Source organism: Diorhabda carinulata, chromosome 9 (assembly GCF_026250575.1).
Source record: "Diorhabda carinulata isolate Delta chromosome 9, icDioCari1.1, whole genome shotgun sequence".
Taxonomy (NCBI): domain Eukaryota; kingdom Metazoa; phylum Arthropoda; class Insecta; order Coleoptera; family Chrysomelidae; genus Diorhabda; species Diorhabda carinulata.
Window position 1 is genome coordinate 8939768 of NC_079468.1, and position 19916 is coordinate 8959683.

The window sequence follows — 19916 nt, forward strand, 5'->3', positions numbered from 1 at the left end:
TAATGGCGCAGTCAAGCAAGAAATAATTTAACACGGTTTAAGTGAGCCTGTATCTTTCCTGCTGTGATTAAAGGTAACCACTTGTAATATTCTCATGCAAATTAAGTGTTGCTCTGAATATTACTGTTAACCCTTATCTTGAGGATATAATGAAGTTGGAGATGTACTACAAAAGACAGTAGCTAAAGTTATAGTATATTATATAGGGTCTATCAAACCTAACATCCCGATTTCCGTGAATTTCTTAAACGGAAATCAGCAGTTAGAAGTTAGTTAGTTAACAGACTTTGACGATATTTATAAACATTTTACAAACTTATAAACATTGCGATTGTTCCTTTTTGTTAAGTAATAATTTGTAAAGTCAAGTGAAAAAAAAAGATGAAACCGTTTTTTGCTCTGCAGTTTAGTTTTATATCCAATTCGGAGCAGTTCAAACTAGATCGGATTTAATATTTGTATAATTCACAATAGAATCCACTTATAATGTTATCACAGTGTTGATTGGGGTAAAACAAATAAACAAACGCGTTATACGTTAACCCAAAGATTTTCACACTCAAAATTAAAAATACCATATAATAGGAAGCTGTTTCATTTTATCGTGGAAATTAACACAATAAAAAATAGAAAAATTCCAAGGCTTGCTCTAATTGGTAAGCTGTATCCATTCGACAATGTCCTTTTGACCTAGTTATATTCACTCGACCAAAATTGAGATAAAAAGAGATTAAGCGACTATGAGGTTGACAAATATAAATTACATTATATTCGGTTCTAAATTATTTCGGATAGTTCGATTCTTTATTCGCAAGTACATCAATTTATGAATTATCATTGGTACTCTAACTATTAACAAATAACTACTTGTTACGAATGGGAAACTGGAAACCTTTCAAATGTAAGAGCTTTGGGAGGAATATAAAAAATGGATCGACAAACAACGGCTAGAGATTATTTATCAACTGATCTAATCTTTATCAAAATATTTTTTCAAGTTAAATTTCTGATCATTTTAAGGAAGATAGATTATACATTTTATATTTTATATTTAAAAATTTTATATTTAAATTATAAATTTCTAGCTTTCAGTGCACTGATATTAATTGATTCCTCATATTCACAAACTTTTACTCATTATCTAAATGAATAATAAAAATTTTTCTGTTCGTTTCAAATTTGACATATGTGTAACCAATACTGATAATTAGTTTTTGTCAAAAAACGTTTGAAAATTTCAACTTAATAAAGCTCACCATCAGGTGCTTTCTGACGCAGCAGAGCTCTGTAAGAAAGGTGGAACTTGGGTTTTACTGAGATATGAATATTTTGCGGATCTAGTGGTATCAAAGCTTCAAAGGAATCGTGCAGTAGAAGGTATATCTGAAGTACTTCGATTTTCATATTACTTTTCATAATCATTTCATATCGAAGCATTTTCCTAAACCAAATAAAGTCTCCTGTTCAATAGAAGGCTGTCGTACTATTTTTCCTGAGACGTGGGAGTTTAGTACGTAGTAGATATGTCACATTTTCGTTCATTTCCACGCATGTATATGATATATTTCCGATTTTTGATGCTTTTATAAGAGCGTAGCGATGCATTGATACCTGCTACCAATGCTCACATATCATTTTTTGCGGAGTTTCAAAACCACATGTATACCATTTAATGGTATTTCTTTGTCACTTAACTGATCATGTGAATAAAAATTTAATTTATGGAATTTGGAAAAACACTACTGATAAATGAGTATTCTCACACTCAACACCGATTGCAAGCAAATATTTTATGGAATAATGTACTGAAGCTAATTAAAAAAAAAAATAGAAACAAGCATTTCAATAACGGTGTGGATTTAAAATCAATTTATTGCTTTCGTTTTCTTCATCTCAGTTTCTACCAATGGAATCAGCTAATAGCCTTCCGATCCCACTAATACTTTTCATTGCTTCTCACAGACTACCAACGTTTCAAACGATTCAAACATTACCAGAATAAATATATAATCCTGATACACCTAAATGAGAAAAAGTGAAGAAAATACCTCATCTAGCTTATTTATCTTTAGGTAATATTCTTGCCAACACAAGAGCACAAAACCGTTTCAATGGATCGAAAACTTGTAGGACAGTACTCTTATATAACAATGTTCCAAAAGAAGGAAAAATCTAAGAGAATTCAACTGGTAGATGCCTCTGAACAACTCAAAAAAGTTCCTCCTAATCTCTAATACTATGAATCTTTAGAAATATTTAGGTATTAGCAAATTTTACAGGACATTACCTCATTAGGAAACACTCCAAACTGGAGTTAACTTAAGTCGTCGATTCTATGGAGAAAAGGATTTAGTTACAGATTGTCCTGTCAGTACAAGCCTTCGTAGGAAATGCGTCCGGAGATAAATTTTTAGGATGAGAACAATCCTCATAAGGAGTGTAGAGGACGAACTATATATGTTGTTCGACAAAAGCAGACAAGGGGACAAAAGAGACCGTGCGGCTGCAGAGTAACCTTACTTCTTGTAAAATTGATTATGTCCAATTGATGCCTTGGTGCCATCATCTTTCCTTTGATAAAATAACGTTGATTGTTATGGAGTATACTCGCACTTTTTTTTCTCATTCTTATTTATAGCAGCCCCTTGTTTCCTGAAGATACATCTTGTAATATAACCGTTTATAGTTGAACTCACCAAGATATTAAAGAATTTTACTCAGTGTTTTCTACTGCAAACAGGCTCTATTCACTAGTGACTGTAGATATCCAGAATAACATAGGAATAATGAATATCAATCTGTTTTCTGGAGTATTTTACAGCATATGTATTAAATAGTCTCTAAAAATCACAATCCTGCATCGTATTTTGATTCATATTCAGTTATAGCAGACATAAATGACGTTTTGGAAATGTTTATCTACCATGCTTTTTAAATTTGATTATTTTTTTTTCAAAAAATGTATTTCTAGACTTTGGCATGAAATCCTGAACTAGAATATGTTGAAGTATCTCTGCATTTGATATCCACCTCTTCCTCAATTATTTATTGGTTAATTGTGTTAATCAACCTTGCTCCATTCATTCTTCTCAATTACAATAGGCTTCTGGCATTTGGAATTTTCTCGTTTCTGTTCTTATCACTCCTCTTTTCTCGCTATAAACCTGGCTTAAGTCACTATTCTTTGGTTTTCTCTTGTCTTTCTCCTATTTTAAATCATGAAAAAAACAATTATCTCTTCTCTTGTCTCATTCTATGTACTGTTATCATTTATTATATGGCAGAATAAACCTTCAATCAACTTTTTCAACTCTTTAATCATTTATCTGATTATACATACTCATTTAGATGTTAATAAACAATCTTTATGAACTAGATTCGCTTCTATCGATTCTCAGAATTTACAGAAAACAGGAAGACATCCTGTGAAAACTATGAAGAAGGCATTATTTGAAGTGCGTGATTTTTAAAAAGTGATACAAAGATTCGGTTTTGTGCATATAACTAGCAAACGGACGAAATGAAAATGAGAAAAAAACATCTTGTCCCCTGTCGAGACTCTTGGCACTTACTTGTCGCGTATGTAAATGTTTGCTTTGTATATCTTCAGATCTATCGGCTTTTCGCCTATATAAAATCTCACAGAAATATCGAGAACGGAAATAGAGACTGTGATAGTGAAAATTCTTCTAAAGAAAAACACATTTTGCTGCCATGTTATTACCGAATGAAAGTAAAAAATGGAAGTATTCTTGAAACATTGTCAAGTAGGGGAGCTCTGTGTTACTGATTCACAGATTCCAGTTGAAATAGTATAATCTTTAAGTTTTTTTACGTATTACTGTACTATATGATTTGTTATATAATTGGTATTATCGGTGTATGTAAGAGATTGCTTCTGTCACATTCTCACTTAAAAGTAGAGCTATTTCACAGTATCCCGTAATTTTTTCTCTGTTAGCACAAGCGAATTAGATTATAAAATAGACGTGCTTTTAAAACCGAAATGGCAAAATTCTCATGTCCTAATTCTACCGGGACAAAATCAACCAAAACTACATTATCTCCATAGGTCTAATCTATTATGAATTCAAGTTTTCTTACTTGAACAAATGATGAGAAAATTATTATTATAGCAATTAAAGAAAATTATTTGTTTGTAGAAATATATTTTCATAACATATTTTATTTTTTCAATTAATCTTATTGGAGTAAACTGACAATAGAACTGGTAAAAGAAGGGCTCAAAATAGATGAATGAGAAGATCGAGGAGCCACATGAACGTTTTTATTGGCTAAAAACCCGTTTATAGAGCTTGCGTAGATCCAATTCTAAATTCGTTAGTTAAAATCTGATTGATGGTGGATTTCAAATTTAACTGTTTCCCATACACTCCATTTGTTACTCAACGTACTGATCTAGGATTGTGACGAAATTTTTGATAACTCTTGCAATTGATGGTCTTCTCTTCATCTTTTATCAAGTCTCTTGTTTCTGGAAATGATTCAAACCACCTTAAGAAAAAGCTAATAGCTAACTGTTGATAAAAATTAATATCGTAATACTTTTTCCAAAAACCAATGATTATGTACAATCTACAGAATAAAGCAATTTCAAAGTTGTACTAACCGTATATCGTTTGTTGTCGCACTATAGCAATTTGATCACTTATCTTGAATACCTCGTATTTTACCTAGATGCCACTGTTTTTCACATTGATACTATCGTATTTTATCTAGATACCACTATTTTTGAGATTGGTATTAGCTAAATGTACATTATTCAAATTATTAATTCCATTTCTGTCATATACCCAATAATTGATTCTAATATTTTCCTTCTTTCATTGGACTCCAATATACCAATACAAATACAATGCAAAGTGATTAAAATGCTTTCAACAACACAACCTAATCGCGACATTGTTCTAGTTTTCGTATCAATAAACTTTCCTCACTTTCTGTTACAAAAAAATTGACCAACAAATTATATATATTGACGTTTCATGGCTGTATAAGTGTATTTTAAGTTACGTTAGTGTTTACAACACAAAAACACCGCAGATTTATACACCCATGTCCGGCCGTTAGTACGAGTTAGAGTGAATCAATACTGGTATAAATCCACTATGCGTCTCATCCAAAACAATAGCGTAGGAAATGCCTACTTCCATACTTCTATCCTCTTGGAAAATATCAGATAAATAAAACATATCAACGAAATAGGTGAAAATATTTCTATTAACAATAGTTACATTGCTATATATTTCGATGGAAAATTGATGTTGAGTTTCTATTCACTCGCGTTTACAGTTAGTTACTTAATTCATTAATTCCTATTACAATCGAGAATCTTCCATTGAATTATTCTAGAACAACGATAAATTCTGTGTCAAGAACAAGAATAATCGATAATATATATATATATATATATATATATATATATATATATATATATATATATATATATATATCTTATATATCTTTGAAATTCCATTTGTTTTTGATATAAAATTTTCACAATACCTTACCCCCTAAAATGTATAGTTTATCAAAACTCCACAAACCTGACATTCCTCTTCGACCGATTGTTTCATGTATTCAAACTCCTCTTACCCCATTATCTAATTATTTGAAAAATATTTTGAAACAAATTTTATATTAAAACAAATACTATATCAAAAACACATGGGATTTCCAAAAAAAATTGAAAGTATCAAAATTCTTAATGAATATGTATTTATTTCGTTAGAAGTGGTTTCTTTATATACAAATATTCCTATTACAACTGTAAAAATATATTAATGAAAAAATGGGACAAAATTAAAGAATATACAGAAATACCTCAATATGAATTTATAAAAGCTATAGAACTTACACTTACAACAACATATTTCAAATATGAAAATGAAATATACAAACATATTGATTGTTGTGCTATGGGAGCTTCCATTTCCAAGTGTTATAGCACAATTGGTAATGGGAAGAAGATCTTGAGGAAACGGTTGTAAGTTAACTTGATATAAATATCCCATTCTTTTTCCGAAATGAAGATGATTGCATTACTTCTGTACCAAAGAATCATGTCGTCCTATGTCACAAAGATCAGTGATAATAAATTTGGCTTTTCAAAAAGCACAAACTGCATTGGAAGAAAATAATTGTATAAAAATAACATATGCAAGAAAAGAATAAACAGAAACGAAACATCAAAACATAAAACATTTTTCCTTACCATATGTACAAGGACTTTCCCAACAATAAACAAATTATTTCAATAAATATGATATTAGTATACGTCATAGAGGACATAATACATTATCCAAATATTTCATTAAATTAAAAACCAAAACACCAAAAAACAAAAGAAGTAATATTATATATCATGTACCTTGTACTAATTGTGACGCTGTCTACATAGGGCAAACATCTCAGTATTTAGAAAATAGACTAAGAAGTTATCAATACGATAAAAAAATAGAACTGCATTAACGAACCATGAGATATCAAAAAAACATAAATTCCAACATAAAGATTCAAAAATTTGTGAAACGGAATCTAATACACGAAAAAGGGAAATTTTGGAAATGGTTCACATTCATAAGAACGAAAAAGCTATAAATGGTAAAAAAGATCTAAATAATTTAAGTAAAATTTATAGCTCTGTTTTGTAAATTCTAATAAATTTAATTGATTACCGCTATATATTTGAGGAGTGGGAACCAAAGAAAGAAAATTAATTTTCTTATTGGAACTAAGTTTATTCTATTTATTTATTATATGAAGGTGATCTATAGATCAATATAAATAAGCAAATTGTCAGTGTCAATACCATATTTTGATAAAAACTTAAGAAAAGTCGAAACGTCAAAATTTATCTTTCTTTTAAAAACTATCAAAAAAACCAATTTTACTTACAATAATTAATTAAGATTTCCGGTGATTTTTTATATTAAGGTATGTAAAAATTTTTAAAATCATAGAAATCAAAATTCAATATTCAAATTGACGTTCAAAGAAATATTGATTTAAATGAAATATTGATTCTGGATACTATAGCAATTTTCATTAATTTTTGATTGGTTAGATTATGAATGACGTTGAATTTCTATAGGTTAGATAAAGATAAGTTTTAGTGAATGATGTTTAATATTGATTGCTAAATTTAAATTTCCATAGGCTAGGTCGTTATGAATGTAGTTGAATATTCATTGGTTAGAATATAAATGACAACTCATTTCATAGGTTTATAGGTTAGGTCGTTATAAGCGAAGTTGAAATTTATAGGTTAGGCTAGGTTAGTTGATTGTTAATGGCGTTGAATTTTCTTGTAATAATAAAATGACATAAACTGAATGATTTCATGATGTTTCACATACAAGGTTTTATAATTAACTAATGAAACTGATGCTGTAAAAAGTATTGTATAAAAAGTATTCGGAAGCTACTACAGAATCCTCGTCATTGTTATTTAGAAATTCTCAATCATTGTTTCCACGATTTTGGCTATTTAAGGGAAGTCTCATGGCGATAGTTCTGATTGAGTAACACTGATGATCAATTCCAGGAATTGGAATACGTAGAACTGGAAGTGACAATGACAAACGAAGGTAGTGATATCATAAAAATCTACAAAAGACTGGCGAGGGGAAATAGAACGTTTGGAGTCCTAGGAGGACTACTGAGATCAAAAGATATTCCAAGAGCCGCATTTACAGTAGAGAGAATGTTAAATCTTGGTCAAAAAAGGAGCTATCCTAACCTAACCAAAAGTAACATATGGAGAAGGAGAACGAACGCAGAGATCAAAATACTGTATGGTCAAACTGAGATGGGATATGTAGTCAGAGCATGGATGAAGATAGTTAGGTGAAAGAAAAAATAGATAGAAGCATATTATGAAGAAGAGTTAGAAAGAAGAGGAATAGAGAACGAGCGTGAGACAGTCATAAAGAAAAATAGATGAAGGAAAGCAGCATTTAGCCTAAAAGGCCTGTTGATCTTCTTATATTTATAATGGAAAAGCTGAATGGAAATTGAATTAATGTGTTTCCAAATGTGTAGAAATGTCTAGTGATAATATGCTTACGCTTTCTACTATTATTTCGAACTTATCACAATCAATCAAGGAAACCATTTCTATTTGTTATATCCAATATATTTGAATTCAGATATCAACCAATTAACTAAATAGATTGAATATTTTTCCGTTCCTACACTTTTTGCGGCTTTAGCTTTCACATTAATGTCAATATCCCCCTCATTTCAATAGAAGTATTAAATAAATCAAACACATGAGTTTGATATTGCAAACTACTGAACATTTCGAAGTTTGTTCTTTGTTAATAAACGAAGTTCCCGATTTAATTGAAAACCAATTCTTTTTATATACTTGTGGTAAAATAAACATTTTAATTTGATATAAAATTTTAGTGATACTTGAAGAATTTTTATTTTTGTTTGAAAAACGTTATCTTATAATAAATATTATACTGATATCGTAAATTGTGGAGAGCTCATTAAACTCCAGTTTAATTTCCTTCATCGGAATAATAAAACTAGATTTCAACATGAACTTCCATATTTTTCATTGGCGTGTTTTTGAATAAAACTGAGATAGATAATGTGCAAGCTTTCAATAAGTATATGCATAAACTTCACAAATCACTAAATTTTGAAAAAAATAATTTTCACAATAGAAGACAAAAGATATGTAAAATGTTGTGACCAAAATAGTTGTAATTTATATAAATAATCATGATATAATGCTATTGATTATCCACAAATCTTCATAAGAAGAAATGTCTTTTGTATCAAAAAGAATTTTAGATAATTCTATATATTTATGGAAGGATATTTTTATTTTAAGAATGAGAATAGTTTACTCATAAACTATTTTGAAATTGGATTTAATGACTAAATTAAATTAAAGGAAAAACAAACTTTTGCGAAAATCCAATTACTACATTGATTGAGTAGTGATAGTTATAAGATGAAAACAAATCACATTTCTTCAACAATATTGTTTCAATCTTAGAGCAATGTCAAAAAAAATAATTATACATATATTTGCGGAAAGAATTCGATTTCAATTCTTGTTAAGAATATTTGGACTTTTCTTCAAATAGTCCCTCAAGGCGGCTACAACTGAAAAGTACTGATAAAATACATTTTCAATAAAAAGCAGACAGTTTAGAGTATCTGTTCGCATTTTATTAGATTAGATTAGTAGAAGTAATAGTCATCAAATAACAAAAATTTCGGCAGCTACCTTGGATACACCAGTAGAAATCCCCACTGATCCATAGTATGTGCTAAAAAGGTATTTTAAAATCAAAGTTGGAAGAGTTGAATATTTCTTCAAAATTATTCATACAAGTACAAGAAGGTTAACCCTATTACACTCGAGTGGTTCGACTAGTGCTTACAATGAGAAAGTTACAGAAGTTACAGAAAGACGTGCTTTCGTAGCTGATTCCACAGGCTTACACTTCACCAAAGAAATGAGTTCCGATAAAATGACGTTCTGGATGTCTGTAGGTGAACTCAGTGTTTATGAGCCATGTCTGCCTGTCAAGTAGTTCTTGCAAATACTACTCCAAATGAGACTATGCTGAACAGTTCATAATAGGGTCTACCTCTACCGTGGTAGTATAAGTGAAACAGAGTCAAGATAGTTACCTTTCTTCTATGCTCTAAGCTGTCCAAGCTTCTGATTCCGTCTTAACCTTATCGAAAAATAATTTTGCTTAGATTATTATTATGATTACGAAATTCTCATATTACTATTAAATCCTATTGTGATACAAAAGCATAGTTTTGAAAGTTTATTAGTTTTAAGGTAGCAGATGAACTACCTTCATATAATTTAAATAATGCGCCATTGATAAAATTTGCATTTGCCAGTATTTTATAAAGGATGTTATATTAGTTGTTGAGATTCAAACCCGCCAGTCGACGTCAATTTGATTAGAACAACATTGTCCTGATCCATCTAAATATAGGTTATCTGTGTCAGAATTTGAGAACAACTAAATGTCGAGATTTTGACTGTTTAAAAATAATTGAGACAAGATCACAGTTGACTATTAATTCGGATTCCCACATCAAACTACAAATAATCAATATTTTTAGTCCGATGAGGATAATAGAATAAAAATCACTGTGTATATTTCCCATCACAAAAGGTGAACACCCCAGCTTACTATCTTCTCATTCCAGTAGAGTTTTTCGATGTGATTTTGTTGTTGGATATATGTTGTGATGAATATTATTCTATTCACCACCATTGCTTCAATTCACAGACGATATAAAAAATTTTGTCCTTAATACTCAAGGTAAACATCATGTAGGTATCCACTTCGGAGACGAATTCTAACTGACGGATAAACATCAGTCGAATTATTTTCACAATGCCATTGGATGGGTAAATATTTATCCCATTAATGCATGAATGGTTACTATTGTTACTTATAACAATATGGGAATTTCGTTAAATGAACACTGCTATAATGTTGAGTCCTAAACAATACCACCTATTGCAGTGTGTGCGTGTGTGTGTGAAATTGTTAAATTCGTGGAAGATACAGTTTCCATCAATAAAAATTGATTATCTTCGAATTCAAATGAGCTAAAAGCGAATATTTTCAGTTCTGCAAAGCTCTAAAAAGGAAAATAACCAGGAACTCACTGCTAGTTATTCACAAAGAATCTCAATTTTTTTCTAAATTGATATAAAGCAGTATAAATAATAAATTTATGTTACACTTTCAAAACATTTATCACATAAATATTCCATCACTAAATTCAATACTATGATATGAATGTTTTGAAATAATTTACAAAAAAAAGTAGAAAAGAACTGAATGGCGTTTTCGAAATGGAGAAAAAGGAAATGTATTCTCATTTGTTGGTTAGTCTCATTATCTAATTATCTGTATTTTATTGCATAGTAATATAAATATACCAAGAATAGATAATAATCAAAATAAAAAGTTACTGATGCATACATACGTACTTCATTGGAAATAGTTTGTATATGAAAATGGTAGAATACAAGAATATATTGAAAAAAAATTAGCCTACTATAGAACCAAACAAACTTTCAATGTCAAAATATTTTTTTACTCAACATATTCTCCTCTTAATTTGATACATTTAGTACAGCGAACCCTCAACGTCTCTAGACCTTTCAAAAAAAAATGTTTCTTCTTGCTCTGCAAACCAGACCTCCACAGCTTTTATTACCTCCTCGTTGGAAGAAAATTTCCGACCTTTTAAACTTTTTTTCAGTTGAGGAAAGAGATGATAGTCGGACGGAGCCAAATTTGGTGAATTCAAACTCTACATCACGAATTTTTTGCATGGCAACATGAGATTTGTGTGCAAGGGCGTTGTCCTGCAAAAATAAAACACCTTGGATAGCTTTCCGCGTCTTTTCTCTTTAATTCTTTTCCGAGTGGTCAGTAATTTCGAATAGTAATCTTCAGCTATTGTTTTAACTTTATCCAAAAAATCAATCATGATTACTCCATGGCAATCCCAAAAAACTGAAGCAAGAACTTTTCCAGCAGATTTTTGGACACGAAACTTCTTAGTTCTTGGAGAACCAGAGTGTCGCCATTCCATCAATTGTTGTTTTGCTTCTGGGTCATAGAAATGTACCCAAGTCTCATCCATATTAACAATTCGGCTTAAGAAGTCTACATCGTTTTCAAATCGAGCACAGATCGAACGCGATGCTTCTACCCTTGCACGCTTTTGGTCAACATTCAAACATTTGGGAATGCATTTTGCAGCAATTTTTCTCATGTCCAAATTGACGTGAACTATATGATGAACGCGTTCGTATGAAATATTTAGTGCTTCAGATTCCGTTTTAGCCCAATTCTACGGTCTGATAAAATCATGTCATGAACTGCTTAGATATTTTCGAAGACTGACACAAAAACTGGCCTTCCCGATCGGTCATCATCTTCAATGAAAAATTTACTTCTTTTGAAGCTTGCAGTACAATTTTTCACGATCGCATACGAAGAACATTGATAACCAAGGTTATTATGCATATATTCGTAAATCTTTTTAGGTACCTTAACCCTTTCAAATACAAGTACCTGATGATGACTCGATACTCCAATTTTCGATTTTCACAATTTCTTTTATTTTATTGCGTAACTCTGGTTCAGTTTTTTGACTTCTAACTTTACATTGGCACTTCTAATAAGTTATTGTTCGTTGCTATTGTAACGTAATATTTTGTTTATGGCCTAGGCTGACTAGATACCATTACATCCTCGTATATAGATGGTCCCAGAAGTATCTGGCCCAATAAAGAAAACAAAAAAAATTGGGAAAAAAAAGATATTTATTTTTCAACGTAATCTCTTTTTACCTCCATATAATTTTCCCAGCGATGTTTAATAAGTTTGATACCTGTTTCATAATAAGAATTGTTAAGCTTCTCAAAATAGCCATTAACTGCCGATATCACCTCTTCATTGATGAAAAATCCTTGATCACCAAGCCATTTTTTAAGTCGGGAAAAAGAAAATAATCCGAAGCTAGATCTGGTAATAGAATGGGATTCAAACTTCACTATTTTGGCCATTGCAATAGCGGTTGTGGAGCAGGTGCATTGTCTTGATGGAACAAAACATTCTTCTTAGCCAAATGCGGTCATTTTGTAATAACTTCGCATAATATACGCCGTTGATAGTTTTTCCTCTTCCAAGATATTCCATGAAAATTATTCCACGCGCATCTTAAAAAACCGACGCCATGTCATTATCTTCAGATGGACCGGTCTTTGCCTTCTTTGGAGACCGTTCTCCCTTTTCAATCCATTGTTTTTGATTGTTTTTTGTTTCGAATGTGAAGTGATGGACTCAAGCTTCATCCATGGTTATGAAATAGTGCAAAAATTTGGCTTTATTTCTGTGAAATAATACCAAACACTCGAGTGAAAAATCTACACGACACTGTTTTGTACAATTGTGAGCAAACGCGGTACCCACCTTGTGAACAGTTTTCTCATTTCCAAATTTCCAGTTAATATGCGATGTACCGCACTTTTTCAAATGTGTACTAGGTCTGCTAGCTCACGCAATTTCAGTCGAACATCATTCAGTACCGCTTTGTGGATTCAATATCTCTAGAGACGTTGGTTGACCACTGCGATGCTGGTCTTCGCAGGTCGTACGACCTCGTTCAAACTCTGTTATCCAATGTTTTACTGTTAATAATGAAGGAGCAGTCTCATCCAGAGTAAAATATAGTTCAGCTTTTATATTGGTTGGGCTACGGCCTTTGAAATGAAAGTATTGTATCAAATAACGATGACCAATTTTTTCAATGGTTAGCAATCAATTATCATTGCTGTAGGGGTTGAATTGCAAGTACAAAGAAAAAATGAGTATATTAGAAATTAATTACAGGAACGAAGCAATCAAAAACTATCGATCAGTTGATGAATAATAGTGAAAGTTTTACCTGTTAACCATTTGTATTATACGTGGATTCATCTCCAAATAGAATATAGTCTAAAAAGTCTCTCCGTTGATTAAATTTTTGTAAAGTTCATCTACAAAATGCTAGTAGTTTCTCTAAATCCACTTCAGTTAATTCTTGTTGCAAGTCAATGTGGTAAGGGTGCATTTTGTTTTTGTCGAGGGTTCTTTGCACGCCGTAGTAGCTCAGTTCTTGTTCGTTGGAAATAATCTTTACACTAGTGTGTGGGTTTTTAGTAACTACAGACCATTAATTCTATTTTCTTCTGTCAAATAGGTTCGTGCTGTTCATAATTAACTGAGCCCGTGCGTTTGACCCGCTCCATCAATCTTTCCAAGCTTCCAGATCATACTAATCATTACCATTAAATTTCTCTTTTTTTCTAGTTCAAATTTCTTAAAACACTGAAAAATGTACCATACCAGTAAATACAAAAAAATAATGTACCTATTGTGATAAATTATCTCGACGATTCCACAGTGCGAGGACCTCATCAGTATTTTACATTAATATAAAAGTATTTTCTCTTATATTTTTCAGATAGTCAGTTGTAGTCATTTACAATAAATTGAAATCATTTTATAATTAGTTTATGAAAAATTAAATGAAGTTAATAATTAGTGGTTAATAAAACGCGTCGATTTTCGTTTTAACGATTGACTGAATATCGAATCTACGGACATAGTTATTTTCTAGTAGTGGAAGTTTAGAGCGATCCATAGAACGTCAGCTCAGCCCAGTGTATCGAACACCGAAACGACCCCAAGTGCAAAGAAGGGAATTGGAACCGAAATAGTCCGATTTCGCAGAGATATTCATCTGAGGAAGACAAAATTGCTGAATTGGAGTATATCTTCATAGGAATGTTTGAAATATTTCTCCTATTATTACTGTAAGTACAATCAATCTTATGTCTGAAGTTGACGATCTAACAAATATATTTCAAAGTTTAAAATTAAGACCTTGAGCTGACTCACAAATTTCAAATCAAAGTTTGATAAATAGAGATAATAATAACTTAATAATGGCCGATTTCATACCAGAATATTTGAAATGTGTACCAGATTTCGATGGCAATCCAAACGACCTTAACAGATATCTAAGTATATGTAAATTATTAATTGATACCTTTTATAGATTAGACACGCTAAATTGTTTCCAAAATATTCATTTATTAAAATGCCTGATATCCAAATTAACTGGAAATGCAAAATTAGTCGTGAATATACAAAATGTATCTACTTGGAACGAGTTAAAGGATGTATTAACCAGAAATTTCGAGGATTCGAGAGACGAAACTTGTCTCAACAGAGATTTAGTAATGATGAGACAACAATCAAATGAAAAATCACAGCAGTTCTATGACAGAGTTTTGAACATTCTCAATCTTTTGTGTAGTTATGTAGATGCTCGTGAAATTGAAAATGAATCGAAAATATTAAAAAGAAATTTATATAATAATGTGGCTTTCACAAAATTTTTATCGGGACTAAAAGAACCGTTAGGTACTACTATTAGATGTATGAAACCAAATAGTTTAGCTGAAGCTTTACAATGTGTGTTAAAAGAGGACAATGTACATTATTTTCAGAATTATACTCATAAAACAAATATAAAGCAACCACAATAATCGAATACAACTTTTACACAGCGACACAATTTAGATAATCATAATTCCGTTCGATTCAATGCTCATACACACAATAATTTCTTTAGAGAACAAAGACCATTTTATCTCAACCTTTACCCATTCATCCTATCATGTCGAGACAGCCCCAACGATTTCCAACGAATGCTCAAACTTTTAAACCGTAGCAGAATCATAACGTTTTCAGACCAAATCAAAATCCGAATTTACCAAATCCAACGCCCATGAGTATTTCCACAAGAAATACACTGTACAATCAACCAATGAGTTCATCTTCCAGGAACTCACACCCAAGACCTTCAAATCCTAACCATTTCCGAAATTTTCGACCACAAAATAATTTCATCGCCGATATTGAAGACGGAGCACCCCAACAATATTATTACCCTGATGATTCATACCTTGAAGAAGAGCAATATCAATTTGAAGAACAAAAAAATCAAGATTCTACAAATTTTCCCGACACCCCTCAGAAATCAGACAAGCCCTAACACCCGAATCGATATCTTTGAATTTATGTAATAATAGCGAGTCGTCCTATATAATATTCCCTGAGTATAATATTAAACTATTAATAGATTCTGGATCAACAAGATCCTTTATAGATCCTGAAATTAAATTTCAATATTTTTCAGAAAATTTAACTTACGACCCATTTATTTTTAAATAAGTTTTTCAAGAGTCTGCCCATAAATATAGCACTATAATCCCTTCTTCAAAAATCTTCAAGCGTTCCGATAATTACAATCTCAAATTTTATGTATTCGAATTTCATAGTGTATTTCAAGGGTTTATTGGCCTAGATAATTTAAAATTGCTAAAAGCCAACTTGGACTTGTGAAAAACCAGAATCTTTATCAATCGCAAAAAACGGAGAAGCTATCACCACAATCTTAAATGCTACCACAAATACAGTGAAATTAAGTTTTTCGAACCACTTCCTGTAGAAATATTTGATAATAATGATTTTCAAAATTTAAAATTTGATTACCTAGAAGAGACCTCTACGCAAACTTTAGATTTGAATAAAATTAGAATCGATCATTTAAATGATGAAGGGAAATCCAAAATACTAAAACTTTTTGCTGAATACTCTGACATATTTTATAACGAAAATACACAACTTACTTTTTCAAATAAAATTAAACATGAAATTCAAACTTCTGACGAAAATGAAATAGATAAACAAATTCAAAAATTTTTAGATCACAAAATTATCCGACCGAGCTCAAGTGCTTGGAAAGTGCCCATATGGGTAGTTCCAATAAAACAAGACTCTTCCGAAAAAGCTAAATTTCGTGTAGTAATTGACTATAGACGCCTTAACGAGAAAACGATTGATGACAAATACCCTCTACCTAATATAACAGACAAATCAGGCAGATGCTAATATTTTACAACCTTAGATCTAGCCTCAGGATTCCATCAGCTCGAAATGGCCGAAAAGAACATAGGAAAAACAGCCTTTAGTACCGAATCCGCACACTGGGAGTTTCTCAGAATGCCATTAAGATTGAAAAATGCCCCGGCTACTTTCCAGCGGGCTATGGACAATATACTACTGCGAGGTATACAAAACGAAAAATGCCTGGTCTACCTTGATGATATAATCGTTTTCTCAACTTCACTGCAAGAGCACGTAGAAAGACTAAAATGTGTGTTTGATCGACTCAGAGAATCCAATTTCCAAATCCAGTTGGATAAATCAGTATTCCTGAGAAAAGAGGTTGCTTATCTTGGGCATGTAGTCACTCCTGATGGAGTGAAATAGACCCCAGTTAAAGTAAAAGCCATTAAAAACTACCCTGTGCCCAAGACCACAAAACAAATAAAAGGATTCCTAGGACTGCTAGGATACTATAGACGCTTCAAAAAAATTTTGCCCACTTAACCAAACCACTGACAAAATGCCTAAAAATGACGAATTTCTATCCTGCTTCGAGACATGCAAAAACATCCTAACTAACGATCCGATTCTCCAATATCCCGACTACACAAAACCATTTAATCTGACCACAGACGCCAGTAACGTAGCCCTCGGATCAGTACTTTCTCAAGGGCCTATCGGAAAAGATCGCTTACGCATCACGGACACTTAACGTTTCCGAACGAAATTATGATACCACAGAAAAAGAACTAGTTGCCATTGTGTGGACCACAAAATATTTCCGACCTTACTTATATGGCAGAAAATTTAGCATTGTTTGCGATTACAAACCGCTTCAATGGCTTTTTTCACTAAAGCACCCAATTCCAAACTCCAAAATTGCATACAAACGTGGAAATCTCAATACTAACGAAATTGAAATTAATACCAAAGAAACAAACGAAGTCTTCAATGACCAAGAATTTTGGAAAATTAATTGAAGATATTTTAGATCGCGATTTAGATATCGATTATGTGCCATTTTCATCACAATCACAACGAAGTCTCAATACACCTTCACCAACTACAATCGAAAATCAGTTAAGAAAAAATTCAAGACGAAAACCCTGACCTAGACTCTATATCCTTGATAGTAAACCCAGAAACTGACCTAGACCCTGAAATTTTGCCGACAATGAATTCAACTAACAACGATTCTCACCATGCAATACAGCATATAACACCTGACCGTGAAAATGAACTCAACGATGAGATAAACAACGTAGAAAATAACGAATCTCTTACAATGCATTATAATTCCGAAGAAAATCCAGTTATAGGCATTCGCATCGCAAAATGTGCAGTCAACACTGGACTCATTTCACCAGGTATTCAATATCATGTTTACCTCGAAAGCCCTAAATTGTACGAACCGTTCTCAACAGTATTATTAAAATATTTCAAATCAAATTCAATTCGACTGAAACGTTGGATTTCAAAATTATCTGATGTAACAAACCCGGAAGAAATCAAAACTATTATACAAAATTATCATGAAGAAAAACGAACCATTTTATTTGAGAATAAAAGAAAAATATTATTGGCCTAACCTTAAAGAATCCATCCAAACATTTATAAACGAATGTCAAACTTGTCACCAGAGTAAATATGAACGAAACCCTGTGGTGCTCATGCAATTGAATATTACTCGGACCGCTTCGAACCCTTTTGAAATCATACATTTAGATTCTTTCACAATGGAACAAACAAAATTTTTAACGATTATTGACAGCTTTTCCAAATACGCCCAAGCGTATCACAAAAATTCTGCTTCTGGAACAGAAGTAGTAGACAATCTTATCAAATTCTTTTCTCACCACGGTATCCCAAATCAAATAATTGCCAATAATGGTACTGAATTCAAAAATTTGTTGTTATCAGAACTATTGAGCCTTCACAAAATTCAAGTTCATTTCACCTTTCCCAATCATCCTCAATCTAATGGGCAAATAGAAAGACTCCATTTGACTCTAGTTGAACACATAGGACTCTTAAATACTTAAGGCTTCTCAAAAACTATAATTGAAATAAAAATGCTTTATGCAATACTTGCCTATAACCATTCGATTCATTCTAGCACAAAGATGAAACCAATAGATATAGTAAACGGACATATTAATAATAATGACGTTTATGATATTGATATAAATAAAATACTTCTAAATGACTATAACAATAGTCATAAAGAAAAAACAAAATTATTATACTCAAAAATTAATTCCGGCTTAATTAATCGTAAAGAAAATATCGCTAGCAAACTTCATAAGAATCGGGACAAACAAGAAATATTTAGGCCCTCTCATAAAGTGTACATAAGAAAACACAAACGTCAAAAACGCGCTAATAAATACACTTTACCAACGAAATTAAAAACTGTCAACCGAACACAAAAAACAGCGTCTATTGAAAATAAGGAAAAGGTACATATGGACAATTTAAAACGCACTCGAAAAAAGACCTTTGAATTAAAAAATTAAGATAAAAATTATATACAATATTCTACACAATTTTCAAAACTTAGTATTAGGAGGATAATTTAGAACATAGAATTTTATTATTTTAGATTTTCTGGAACTATGGAACTCCAGGATAAAATAACAATTAGAAATCTAGTTGACAACCTCGGGCTACTACTCCTTAAACTAGGAACTGTAAAAATTGAAATGTATAACTATGCACTTATACAATACCATGATTTGAACCCAATCATCTTAGAAATAAACAATTTACAAATTCAAGCTGCAAAAATTAGAGAATTTGCTGACCAAAACAAACAATACACTAATTTTAAATTAAATTTTAAATTATTGTAAATTACTAGACTTCACAGAAGTCAAGGTTGAAAATAAATTAATAGAAATATTACCCCATCCCTCTAGAACAAAAATAGGACTTATAAATGGTCTAGGATCAATTTTTAAATCTATCACTGGAAACTTAGATTCGAACGATGGAGTAAGATTTGAAACCCTCATTAAAGAACTACAAAATAATCATAATAATTTAGCTAATAATATAATAGTAATATAAAAAATCAAAATTAATTGTCTGTCCCACTCATAAATAAATTCAATAAAACTGATAAAATTGATAAAGATTGATTGTTATTCATATATAACAGAATTACCTACATTTTAAATATTCTATTTATTAATTTAAAGTGATCATACCTCGAAATAAATTTTTAATTACCAATAACGTCAACTTCGTATACTCAAACAAACCATGCAAAGAGTTCTCCCTCAGCAGTACGTCGAGAATAGATCTGCAAGAAATTCAAGAAGAAAAGCGGTCTTGTGAAATAAGTTTACTGGAAATGAAACGCACTTCTGCCTG

General features: G+C 31.4%; 1 protein-coding gene across 1 annotated transcript in view; it reads left to right on the top strand.

Annotated features, from left to right (window-relative positions):
- LOC130898227 (dopamine receptor 2-like) overlaps positions 1 to 19916 on the top strand; it is a 392084-nt gene that overhangs the window by 272954 nt on the left and 99214 nt on the right. The window lies entirely within an intron of this gene.